Source organism: Cotesia typhae, unplaced genomic scaffold (genome assembly GCF_013202065.1).
Source record: "Cotesia typhae breed Kobodo isofemale line unplaced genomic scaffold, CoteBio_Ctyphae scaffold_13, whole genome shotgun sequence".
Taxonomy (NCBI): Eukaryota; Metazoa; Arthropoda; class Insecta; order Hymenoptera; family Braconidae; genus Cotesia; species Cotesia typhae.
Genome location: NW_027423774.1, coordinates 3390446 through 3402371, shown reverse-complemented (window position 1 = coordinate 3402371; position 11926 = coordinate 3390446). Strand labels below are relative to the sequence as shown.

The following is an 11926-nucleotide window of genomic DNA, read 5'->3' as shown; positions in this document are numbered from 1 at the left end:
TTTCTCTTGACAAGATAATTATTTTATCAGTGTTTTTCCGCATAATCCAATAGTAAATACCTCAGCGGAGAGGATGAAGAAATAAGGGTATTGTGGCTCTTAGCACATCCACAACTCAAACTGCAGCTCGACAATTTCCTTCCTGTCTACTAGCTTGTATAAATAATTGATTAATCGAGTAATTATTGAGCTGTTGTAAAGTATCATATCAGTCTGCAGAAAATCGGGATTTTAAATTGACTCTTCAGGTAATGACCTGAAGAAAGGTCACAGACTCATCTAATATGATGAATTATCTAGATTTGTCTAGAATGAATTAAAACGGTATTAATTAAAGTTTGTGTCGAGTTTTAGCGTTGAAGCACTTGAAAATAGAACGCCGGAAATTGAAGAGAATAGTTACAAGTGATACTTGAACGCATTCACGAGAAGACGAGTCAGCTAAGGAGATTTTTATAGTAGAGTTAAGGAAATAAATTAGATCTCGAGAAGGAGTCGGAAATAAAGAATAGGACGCAAATGTAAATAATAATCAAGATAATGACGAAAAAAAGGCAATTTTTAATACTTTATCTATTCAAAATATGTTATATTTTTTAAATGGAAAGAAATTTAATATTTTAAATTTTTAGAGGAATTTTCGCCTTTAAGAATTATGTTGAAAAAAAATATTAGATTGCCCCGATATGGACCCGAACTCGCGACATTCTAATAACTTGTCGATAGTTCTTATCTTCAAAGTTCATTAACTTTAATTCAACTATAAATTATCATTATCATTAGCTTTATTTCACGAAGAAAAAATGCAAAGAAGAAGAAAATGTAGAAGGAGATAAAAAGGAATTCTGTAAATAGAATGCAGTGAAATAAAAGCGAATGAGAGAATTGGAATAAAAATATTGGAGTCGAGTGAGAAGCACCGAAATGCACCTTTCATTTATACCGAAGCTTACTATTACTATTGCTGCTGCTGCTGCTGCTCAGCTCCGTTCTTGTATAGTGAATCCTGTCAGCCCCGAAATCAGTAGTAAAGCCCGAAGACTAGTCCGACCGTGTAGCTTTCAAGACATGAGAAATGCATCTATACTTGTATATGTACCTTTAATCAAGCTTATTCATCCGTTCGCCTACATCGCCGGAACGGTCTAGTCTAGTCCCTCCACTTTAATACCTACATCACTGTCGTGTTTGTCTCCAGTTTCATTCACTGCCGCTCGTTTACTTAGTCCAACGGTATTACCAAACGAATTTAATTCAATTCAACCATCATTCGATCCGACAAACTGTGCTAAGTCTACTATTATATGTCACTCCGCTAAATCAAATATCTAGTTTATTAATCGCTGACTTTCAATTTCATACCTGATAAAAAAAAAAAAAAAAAAAAAAAAAATTTCTTAATTCAAGAAAGATATTTTAAAGACAATTCTTTGCTTTTTTTCGAACCAAAAAATATAAAATTCCTAAATTTTTCATTCTTTGCTAAAAAAAAGAGTTTTAAGATTAAAAATTTGGAATCAAGTTTTCTTAAAAATAATTTTCTCTTAATTATTAAATCAAAACTATCTCTTTTGAATCAACATTTTATTCTACCTCAAGTCATTTTATAGAAAATCAAATTTTCAATTTTATAAATTAATTCACTGAGTTTGAAGTTTACTTTATATTAATAATTTAAAATTTAATTAAATTTTAAATAAAAAATTCTTTTTTACAAAATAAATCTAATTAAAACCTAATAGAGAAATAATTAACCATAATCCCGAGTAATTGAACGGGAGTACTGAGTAAACAGTTTTAAATGATTCACTCATTATTTACTGGAACATGTAATTAATAATAACAGTCCCGAATGAGATTGCCCTGCGTTCGGAAAAAGCGTAAAAATAAACAATGTTGTGTAATTAATTGACAATTGAGGTGAGACCGAGCAATTCAAATTATTGCTGAGCAATCAATACTGCAAACTGGGTATTATTTGACTGAATAAATTCATCTGGGCCAATGTATCGGATAAATATACACGCGTATACCAGAAATCTCTGGACTATTTTCGTTTATCATTTAAATTGTTTACTTTCAGCCTCCTCTCACCTGTATTTGCACAGCAACATCGAATTAAAAAAAAAAATATTTTTAACTGCAGTCCACCTCGGATTCCAGATGCAGTAGCTGGAAAATATTTCGTACGATCCCCACATTCAGTTATTTTATTGTCCTCAATCACTTCGAATGGATGGTGTTTGGTAAAATCGGATGTGACAGCGCCAGTGAGAACCGCATAATGCTAAAAAATATCCGTTTGGGAAAATTCGGATCGTAAATTTATCGTTCTCTCCTCGGTGATAAAAAATTTAGGCAATATGTATGTATGTTATGTATTTTATATTATATATTAATGGAAAAATTGATAAAACTGATACGCTAAAAAAAAAATAAATGTAAAGTTATTGAAATTTTTGTTACTGTCACAATTATAATGTTAATATCAGATGAAAAACTTTTTTATAAAATGTCTGAATCATTGAATGGATTAATTGAACTTTTATGATATGAATAAAATTTTTTTTTAAATTAAAAACATTGTCAACTGAATTTTTAAATTAATAACAATAATCTAGTTTTTAAATTATACTTTATTCTCATATAAATTTAGCTTAATGCTAATTTCAATGTGACATTTATTAAATTTACAATGGTTAAAATATTTTTAAATATCCGGATATATCATTATCAATTCAATCATATTTTTAAAAATATAATTCATTAACAAAATAATTCCTTTGGAACAAAAATATTTCTCTTGGATCAAACAATTTTTTTTTTTTTTTCAATGCTCAATGAATAATAAACTCGATTAGTTTATTATTTTTTTCAGAAATTAAGAATTTCTCATTTTACGTAAGAAGTGAAATCTTGAAAGCTTAAGAATAAGTGGGAAGTTTCAGGGATGGCTTTTAGGGTCAACCGTTTTCCTAATTTTTTTATCCGTGTAGGATCTTGAAATAAATTCCTTATCCACATTAATAAAAAAGTTAACTTGATTAAAGATAAAAAATCTTGAACCAAAAATACTAATACTATTTTGAATAAAATAATTTTCTTTAACTTTTTTATCAATGCATCAATTATTAATCTTATAAGCTTTTCTGAATGTATAGTTTTCAGAATAATTTAATACTGTCCATTTCGAAGCTTAAAATAAACTTTTAAATAAAAATCATCCAGACAAAAGTCTTCCACAAAATGATGAAACGGATAACAATAAAATAGGTGATTAATCTTTTGTTACGAAAGAGTCGAACAAACTTAAAGTTGGTCATAAAATGAAAACTTGACGTTGACGTACAATAAATTAAACTTAACGAATAGCAGTTAAATATTCCTAGCAAAGCAGAGTAGTCTGTTGTTTAAACGGATTTGCATTTATGAGTTAATTTAAGGAAAATATATAAACTAAGCGTGCGCGATAGTTTCAAATCTCACTGCACAGTTCGCTGTTCAATAACTGTGTGCCGATGTAACTATATATTAATACAAATAATACATATATACATAAACCATTATTGTTGATGTAGATTGTAGATTGCAGTTGCATGTAGGATGCGGGATGCGTCATAAAGGGAATAATGTGACGTCTTGAACAGGAGGATTCTGTTCCATATGCCATATGTGTCAACTTAGGCACCACGAATCACCACACACCCATCCCGGTTTACTGCTAGATAGAATATGTCTACATTGGTTCAGCTATTTACTGCCGACTGTCTATCTGTCTTCTGTCTGTCTATCTCCGTGATTCCACGGAAGCGTTTTATTTACTAGAGCGTGCAAGGGCGAGGTTTGTTTACAATTCATTATTATTTATTCATCTTTTTTTACTGATGCACGCCGCTTATGCAAACGCCAGTCCAGATAATATTTTCTGTGGCAATAAATGATTCAATAATCGATCAATAAATTCAATTAAAGTTTCAGAATTTAGATTTTTAGTAGTATTTATCTTCAATTTGAAGAAGCTATTTTTACTACTTTTAAAAAAATGTACGGACGCTTTTTTTTCGAAAATTGAATCCAAATCAATAACTTTCTCAATTTTTTAAAATTTTCAATTTTTATAACAAGATCAAACCTTTTAATTTCTAAAGCGAGAAGTTGAAAAATTAAAATTTGGATTTATCAAATTTTTCTCATAACATAAAAATCCCATAAAAAAATTTTTTTTCATTGATAAAAAATTTAACTTGGTTTGAAAAAATCATAGTGAAGTGCTTCATGGTTTTTATTTAAGTAAAATAATTCTTAAACGAAGAAATTATTTGTTCAATTAAATTTTTCTTTCAGTGTAATTTCTAATTTCCAATTTTTATTTATTAAAATTTTCTTTTCAATTTTATTCCTCTCACTCTAGTTCAATACACTAATAAAAAAATAAATTTAATTAAAAAGAGGAATTTTTCAACCAAAAACATAATTTTGAATCCAGTAGAAAAATTTTTAAAAGTAAAATTAACTTGAATCAAAAATATTTTCTAAGATAAAAAAATTTTCCACTCAATTAAAGTTCATCAAACTGTTCAAAATAATTTTCTTCAGCATAAATTAAATATTGATTTCCAAATCAATCAACTCCGAATTTTTTTCCCACCACTTCAGACCAAAGTCAAAACTTTCGTCCATAGAACATGAACATGAACGCCAGTGAACTAACTACCACACCCAAGTACACAGACTATCTCAATAATAATCTAGTGCATAGTTCTCGAGCCTCGGTGAGCGCTATCGTCACATAGTGACAGAGCCGTTTAGCCGTAGAATCCGCTTAACGCCTCCACGAGCCATAAGAGAAAACAACCGCCCTGATGACGTGGGTGTTCTCACTACCGTGGACTCACACACACACACACACATCAGAAAAGTCAATTTATTGACGCGTATCCAGAAATACCTCACTGATACCTTCTGTGATACAAAAATGTGTTGGAGCCTCTGCACCAGCATTGCTTGTTGTTACAAAGTCCTAAGTGCACAGAGACTGAGGAAGAGACATACCTATAAGGCACAGAGTGCTAGGGTTGACCTTTAAAGTGACAGAGTAGAGCAGTGTTAGATATATATGAAGTAGAGAGAAGCAACATCGCCAGAGACTGGTCTATTGGTTCAATACTTGAAAACAACTTGCAGTATATGTGATTGCGACGATGACGAGTACTAAGTACGACTTGGTTGTTACTTTGATTTCAGTTGAGTGCATAAATCTCTCACCGCATGCTGTGTGCTGCAGACCGTACCGATTACAGTGAGTTTGATGATGAGTTCGGATATTACGTACCGCTCTGACAGATACCTTGTAGACTTTATCGGCTTCAGAGTTAAAGGAGAGAATGGGGTGTACTTTCAGCTTGAGGGTGTAAGGTTTAAAACCAAAACACGTTGGGAAAGATTTATTGACAAGATACGTGTGGGTCTTTTGTGAATTTCATTGTTCTGGTTAATTGGTTCGCTTTTGTAAGTGATGATCCTAAGGGTAGCTGACGAGGTTTCCTGTCGAGTAGAGGAGTTTGTTATTGATGGAATACGAGGATTGGAAAATTTATCATTTTTTATTGATTTATTAATTGGAAAATTTTTGAGGAAAGATAATTATTTCGTTTATTATTTTGGTTAAAGGATTAGATTTAATGTAGAAATAAAAATAATATTTGACAATGAAATATCTTATTCATAAATGAAACTGAAGATATAATCTAAGCACAAATAAAATACATGTGCTTTATTTATTTAATTAAATTTTAATTGAGTGATTGAGATATGTAAATCATTAATTTAAAAAACAATAAATAAATAAATAATCAAACGGATTATTTAAATAATTATATTTAAATAATTCGAACAAATTAAATGCCACTTGGAAATTTTTTAATTTTTTTTTAAACTAGGTCTAGAAATTATCTTTTAATAAAGTTAGTACAAGCGATAGGAAAATGGATTTATAAATATATAACAGAGTTTATGACAACATGTACAGATAAATTTGTCATGATGGTGAGTCGGTGGCGACATTGGTTAGTGACGATGTAAAGGCAACTGACTAAAGGAACTTTATAGCCATCGGAGATAATAATATAATCCGATTACTAAGCTTTGTTCCCTGTTAATTCTCTCAGGTTATAATTGTCTGTTTCCTTGTTCACTTCTTGTTGTTGACAAGTTTCACTGAGAATCGACTGATTAAATTGTGCTATTAATTGAATAAGCAACAAGATAAATTTATTTTCAAAAGGTCTTAATGCTGAAGTTTTATTTAAGTTTTGCAGATGATTTAAGAAGTAATCATAGTTTTAGTTATTCAGAGTTTTAGTTTTATGATGACAAAAGCTTTATTTTCGGACGGAAGAATAATAACTAAACTCGTAAAAACAAAGTTGAGGAACCGGTTAAAGTCTCTTTATAGGTCATTTCGATCTTCGAATAATCTTTAATTCAATTTAAGCTACTGAAGGCTTAGCTTCCAAAGTAGTTATTTAATTTTAGGAAATTGATTTTTTTATCGATTTAATTACTTGAAAATCTCCACCGAATAATTTTTTTAAACACGCGTGCAATAATTGCTCAAAACAAGCAAGTAGTAATTAATTAAATTAAATGTTGCCTCCATGAAAATTAATTTAAAAATTTTCTCCAGTACATCCAAGAAAGCGTAAAACTGCAAATTAAAAGCCTTCTTCTACTATTACCATTACTAACACTATTATAATCAAAATGCTCCGCTTGGCAAGGAAAATAGTTAGCAGAAAATCAAAGACTGTACTCGTGCAGCGTATAATTAAATATCAGAAGTTGTAAATTTGTTTGGATTCCTCGAAACCACTTGTCGCAGACAAGCCACGAAAGAGCAAATTCTCTCGAGCTAACTCACCGCGCCAATAACCGACACTGACTCTTGACGACCCTATTCCGCGGTAGTGGCTTTAATTTAAATAACACTTTATTCATCACATACATACACTTCAGTAACTGTAACTGTTACTGTTACTGTTACACCTGTGCTTTTGATCTTTCAGCTGATTCATACTTATTTCTTCATTTCTTCAGCATTTAAAAAAGCATTTTTCAATATTTTCGATGATTTTAAAATTAGTAAAAAAAAAATATCAAACATTTTATGAAAAGAAAAAATATTTTCTTGGCTCTATAAAATATTCATGAAGATTTATTTTAAAGATTGAATAACTAAATACTGAAAAAATTTTTTTCTCTAATTTTATTAATAAGTTTTTTGAACTCTCTCCTGTAGAATTTTTTTTATAATAATTTATTTCTCAAATTAATTATAAAAATCATTAAATGTCTTTCAATTTCAGTATTGTCATATTTCAAGAGGACAATTCTCTTGAAAGAAGATTATAATAATAGTCTCGAGTCAAGATTATTTTTTGATCTTCCTCATTGATTTTATTTCTTGAAACAAACTTTTTTTTTTCTAATTATTTTTTATCTTCCGGATTTTGCACGCCTACAGTTTATCATCTCTATTATAATTGTGACGTTCCACCTGAAGCTCTGAGAAGAAGAAGCGGCAGCAAACCCTAAAATATACGCATCGGTGATCAAAAGATATATTACAGTTTTGAGTGTGTTATCCTATGGCTTGCCATTCATATATATATTATTAACTGAATATTAACTAAAATTTGAATAATAACTTTACTATTAAGAATGACCCAGCGAAGCGGGTGTTTACAAATAGTTTAAAATAAAAATAGATAATTGACAAAAAAATTAATTTTATTGTAAAAAAGCGTCGGATACTTTTTAAGATATATTTTTTTTTTTTACAATAACAAGTATCTTTATTGACCAATACTTGTTAATAAAATATTTATAGCAATTGATATCAAACCCTCTAAGCTTTTTATGATGAAATAAATTTATATATCACTCTATTATTATTTAAAATTTTAAATAGAAAATTATTTTCAACTGTTTTTTTACTTTTATACGCTATTATTTATTTATAATAATATAGATAATAAAAATTCTCTATTTAATTGAGGATAAAATTATTTTCTTGTGGAAAAATAAAAATGAAAAATCTCTTCATGACACAAAGTACACATCTCAGTGTTACAAGTACAAAGAGTTATCGCTCATTTTTAGAGTTTCGTAGCACAGTAGCTAGCAGCTTTTGACTTTATATTACTCTACGTGACTGAGTCCAAGTACAGAGACTGTTACTTTGTGCCGTTTGCAAAAGTGTATCCGGCAGCTACAGAGCGACGGTGTTCTGAAAGAAAACGAGCAGAGATGATTCTACAAACTGAAAGCGAAAAAACGAATGAAGCCGTTGAGAAAATGTACCGGGTTCCAGGTTCCATTGAACCCGCCAGAGTTTTCTCTCTTCTGTGTCAAAGCCTTCTTTCGGTCTCAGTAAAAGTACTTCAAGTTCCTGGTTCATGCACATAACACTTCCAGGGGAACCGTCGACCTTCCATCTTACATCTATCACCTAGCTCAGCTATCGAAGCGTTTGCTTCAAGTGATACTTACCGTTCCCGCCGAGTATTCATCCCATTCCTCACCGAGGATGCGGGTTCCGGATCCAGCCGTCAAGAAAAAAGTAAACAATTTTCTCGGAGAAACTCGGTTGCCATTTCGATTCTTTTCTTATCATCCTATTGATGCATTTTTTCTTATTTCACTCGAATCTATTTTATATTTTCCTTGGCTTCTTCTATTCTTCTGCCTCGAGATTCGGGATTTCGGATTTACTTATACATAAATCTGATGCTTTATTTACAGTACAGGGTGTAGTAATCAGATAATCCACTTTTTTGAATTTAGGAAATCTTTAAATTTCAACGTGAGAGTTATTGCTTCTACATAAATGCACTAATAGATAAATTTCAAAGAAGAATACAATTTTAAAAGAAATAATTATTAATTGTCTATATTATTACGAGAGTATAGAAAAGAGAATCAAGGAAAAAAATTCTTGAAACAATTTTTTATTAGCTCAAAAAAAAAATCATTTTCTTCTCTGAAAAAAAAAAAATCAAATTTATTCAAAATAAAAAATTTTGAATCAAAAAAATTCTTACAAAAGTTTTATTTTCTTAAATCAAGACAAAATTTTTAAATAACGTAAAATTTACACATATTAAGAAAAGTTTATAAGATAGAAAATTTTTTTACTTAAATCAAAATGATGATAAAACAAATTTTTTTATTAGACTTATAATTGATTTAGTTTTAATGTTGAAAATAAAATTACTTAATTAAAAATATAATTTCGAGCTTGATAAAAAAAATGAAACCTTTCTTGAAACTAAATCTGAATCCACAGTCTTTACTTATTTATAATTTTTAATTTTTTTAAGAGAAGAACTCTCATTTCTTAATTTAATTTTTAAATAACTTTCCAACTTGTAGTTTTGATAGATTTATTTTCAATTCACTCTGCATAAGTCATATTTAAGCGGGGCACTTCGGGAAGTATAAGTAAATAATAAATCAACTTGTTCTCATTATTTATTACTTTTAATGAATTTTAGCGAAACAACAGTAGTCATTAATGTAAATAATTAATTAATACTAATTTGTAGGTTCTATTTACTCTGTAACAAAACATTTAAAAGTTCAATATTTCAATATTTCATAAATCAATTATTTTAATGCACTTTTACAAAATAAAAATTTAAGAATTTCTGTCGGAGGAATTGATTGAATTTTTCTTCATTGTTAATTTATAACGCTAACTAAATTATTTATATTAATGGATATTAAAGTATCGTTGGTAAAATTAACAATTTTTTTTTACTCTTGTTCAATATTCTAATTTTATGAATTTTAAGTAATTCAATAATAAATTTTTTTCAATTAAATTATATAGAAGAAAATAAAGGTTAAAACGCATTCAGCTAATTAAAAAATTAATATTTTTAACTTAATTTTTTAGTGTTAATTATCTAAACTTTCTAGACCACAAATAGATTTCTTAAAATAACAGACGTAAAAAAGTACAAAAAATTTCCAATTTTTTTAACTTGATCATTTCATAAAAATATAAAAATTGTGAGTACTTTCGTCATTTTTTTGTTGCATCGAGAAAGTCAGCAAGAAAAATGAGAACAATTCGTGTTGTGACATTAAAAGATACACCATACGTCAAAACACAATCCAAAGATTGTGTTGAGTTTTCTTGTGATCATGATTTATGTAAAGTTTAACTTAAAATTAATTGCTACGTAACAGTACATTAAATTTATACATCAATCTCTTCTTAGGTCAAAAATAGTCGAATAAAATTAAAAAATCATTATTTGCAACTATAATTAAAATTAGGAGTAAAATAAACAATTTTTGTTTTTTCTTAAAGAAGAAATATTAATTCAAGCAATTTAAGAATAAAACAGCTTATTTTATGATTGTAATTTCATTTTTTTCTACTTTTATAACACCTTTTTTCTTCTTTCATCATCTTCATTGTTCATAAACCTAAAAATAATAAAAAAAAAAAGTACTAAAGCAATTTTATTGGTAGAACAGTGACATTAATGAAAAAATTAATAATAATTTTTTAATATAAATTTTAAAAAAAAATTACGAATTGAAAAAATGTCAAAAAAAAAATTTTTGATGCTTAGAAAATTTTTTTATTAATTTTTTTAAAGATTGATAAATTTATTGTCATTATTATTATTAATTTTAATGATAAATTAATAATAATTATTATTATTTAAAAAAAATACAAAATTAAGAAATGTTAAAAAAAGTTGTTGAGATGTTTATAAAAAAAATTTTCAGACACTCATAAACAACTCATAAAGCTGGAACAGAACTCAAGGCCTTGAACAATGTTTCCATAATCTAGAGTCCTGCTTACGTCACGACTCCTGCTGACGTAACAGAAGGGATCGATTAAACGGCCGTCTATGGAGCATTCTACAATAACAAGCATTAACCCGTCTACTACTTCTTAACTTGTACTACTATTCCCACTATACTCTATACTACTACACACTACTCCATACCACTACTATTAATACATCTGTACACTTACAGAGCGTCACAGTGACGAGAAATTCTATATAGGGGTTGGCAGAGCGCCGGCGCTAATCTAAAAATACAAGCCAAAAGCGAGTGAGAAAGCACGGTCACGATTAACGCTTCTGTGCTTGCGGCGGTCGACGTGCGTACTAGAAACCCGGGGATCAGCGTAGGCATCCACTTGCCGTAGTCTTCAACCACTACACCCGATTCAGCCCAACGTTCCGTCAAACAGCCAGAGCAGGTAAAGGTAAAGTATCAATCTTATTTTAATTTCTTCTTTAAAAAAAAAAAAAAAAAAAAAAAAACTTATTTATATTTCTTCTTAAAAATAACTATGATTATTTTTAATATTATTATTATTATTATTATTATTATCATCTATAAATTATAAAAAAAAATATACTGACACTGTTAATAAATATTTATTTTATTTCTTCTAATTAAAGTATTATCTTTCCCAGGTTATGAAACAATGGCTGAGCCTCGGTCACCAGCTTCGGGTGTGTCTACCCACTTGTTATAATAAAGGCCTAAGCGTCCTAACCTAAAAAATAAAAATATAAATCAATGATCACTATCACCGCAAATAAGTGAATCAGCTTTAACACTGAAGTTTAAAGATATTAAAAATTTTTTTGGAATTTTACAGCAATTAAATTACTAAAAAAAAATTAATTAAAAAGTTTCACATGTGGAAATTAATAAAAATTACAAGTGAAAATTTTTAGAATTTTTTTATTGTAATTAATTTTTAAAATTGACAGCTGACCGCTAACTTCAGTATTATAATCAGCTCACAACACAACACGACACTAAGTTGGATTATATAACCTCTTAAACAGTTTTAAGAGTCAATATACCAGTGATTGAAGCA

The 11926-nt window shown here is 28.8% G+C and overlaps 1 long non-coding RNA gene across 1 annotated transcript; it reads right to left on the bottom strand.

Moving 5' to 3' along the window:
• Positions 1 to 9850: 9850 nt before the first annotated feature.
• Positions 9851 to 11561, bottom strand: LOC141534909 (uncharacterized). Its single transcript, XR_012480508.1, has 3 exons — positions 11462 to 11561; positions 11063 to 11328; positions 9851 to 10497 (listed from the first exon to the last, which is right to left on the bottom strand). It is a non-coding gene; the product is annotated as an uncharacterized LOC141534909 (long non-coding RNA).
• Between the last annotated feature and the right edge of the window lie 365 nt (positions 11562 to 11926).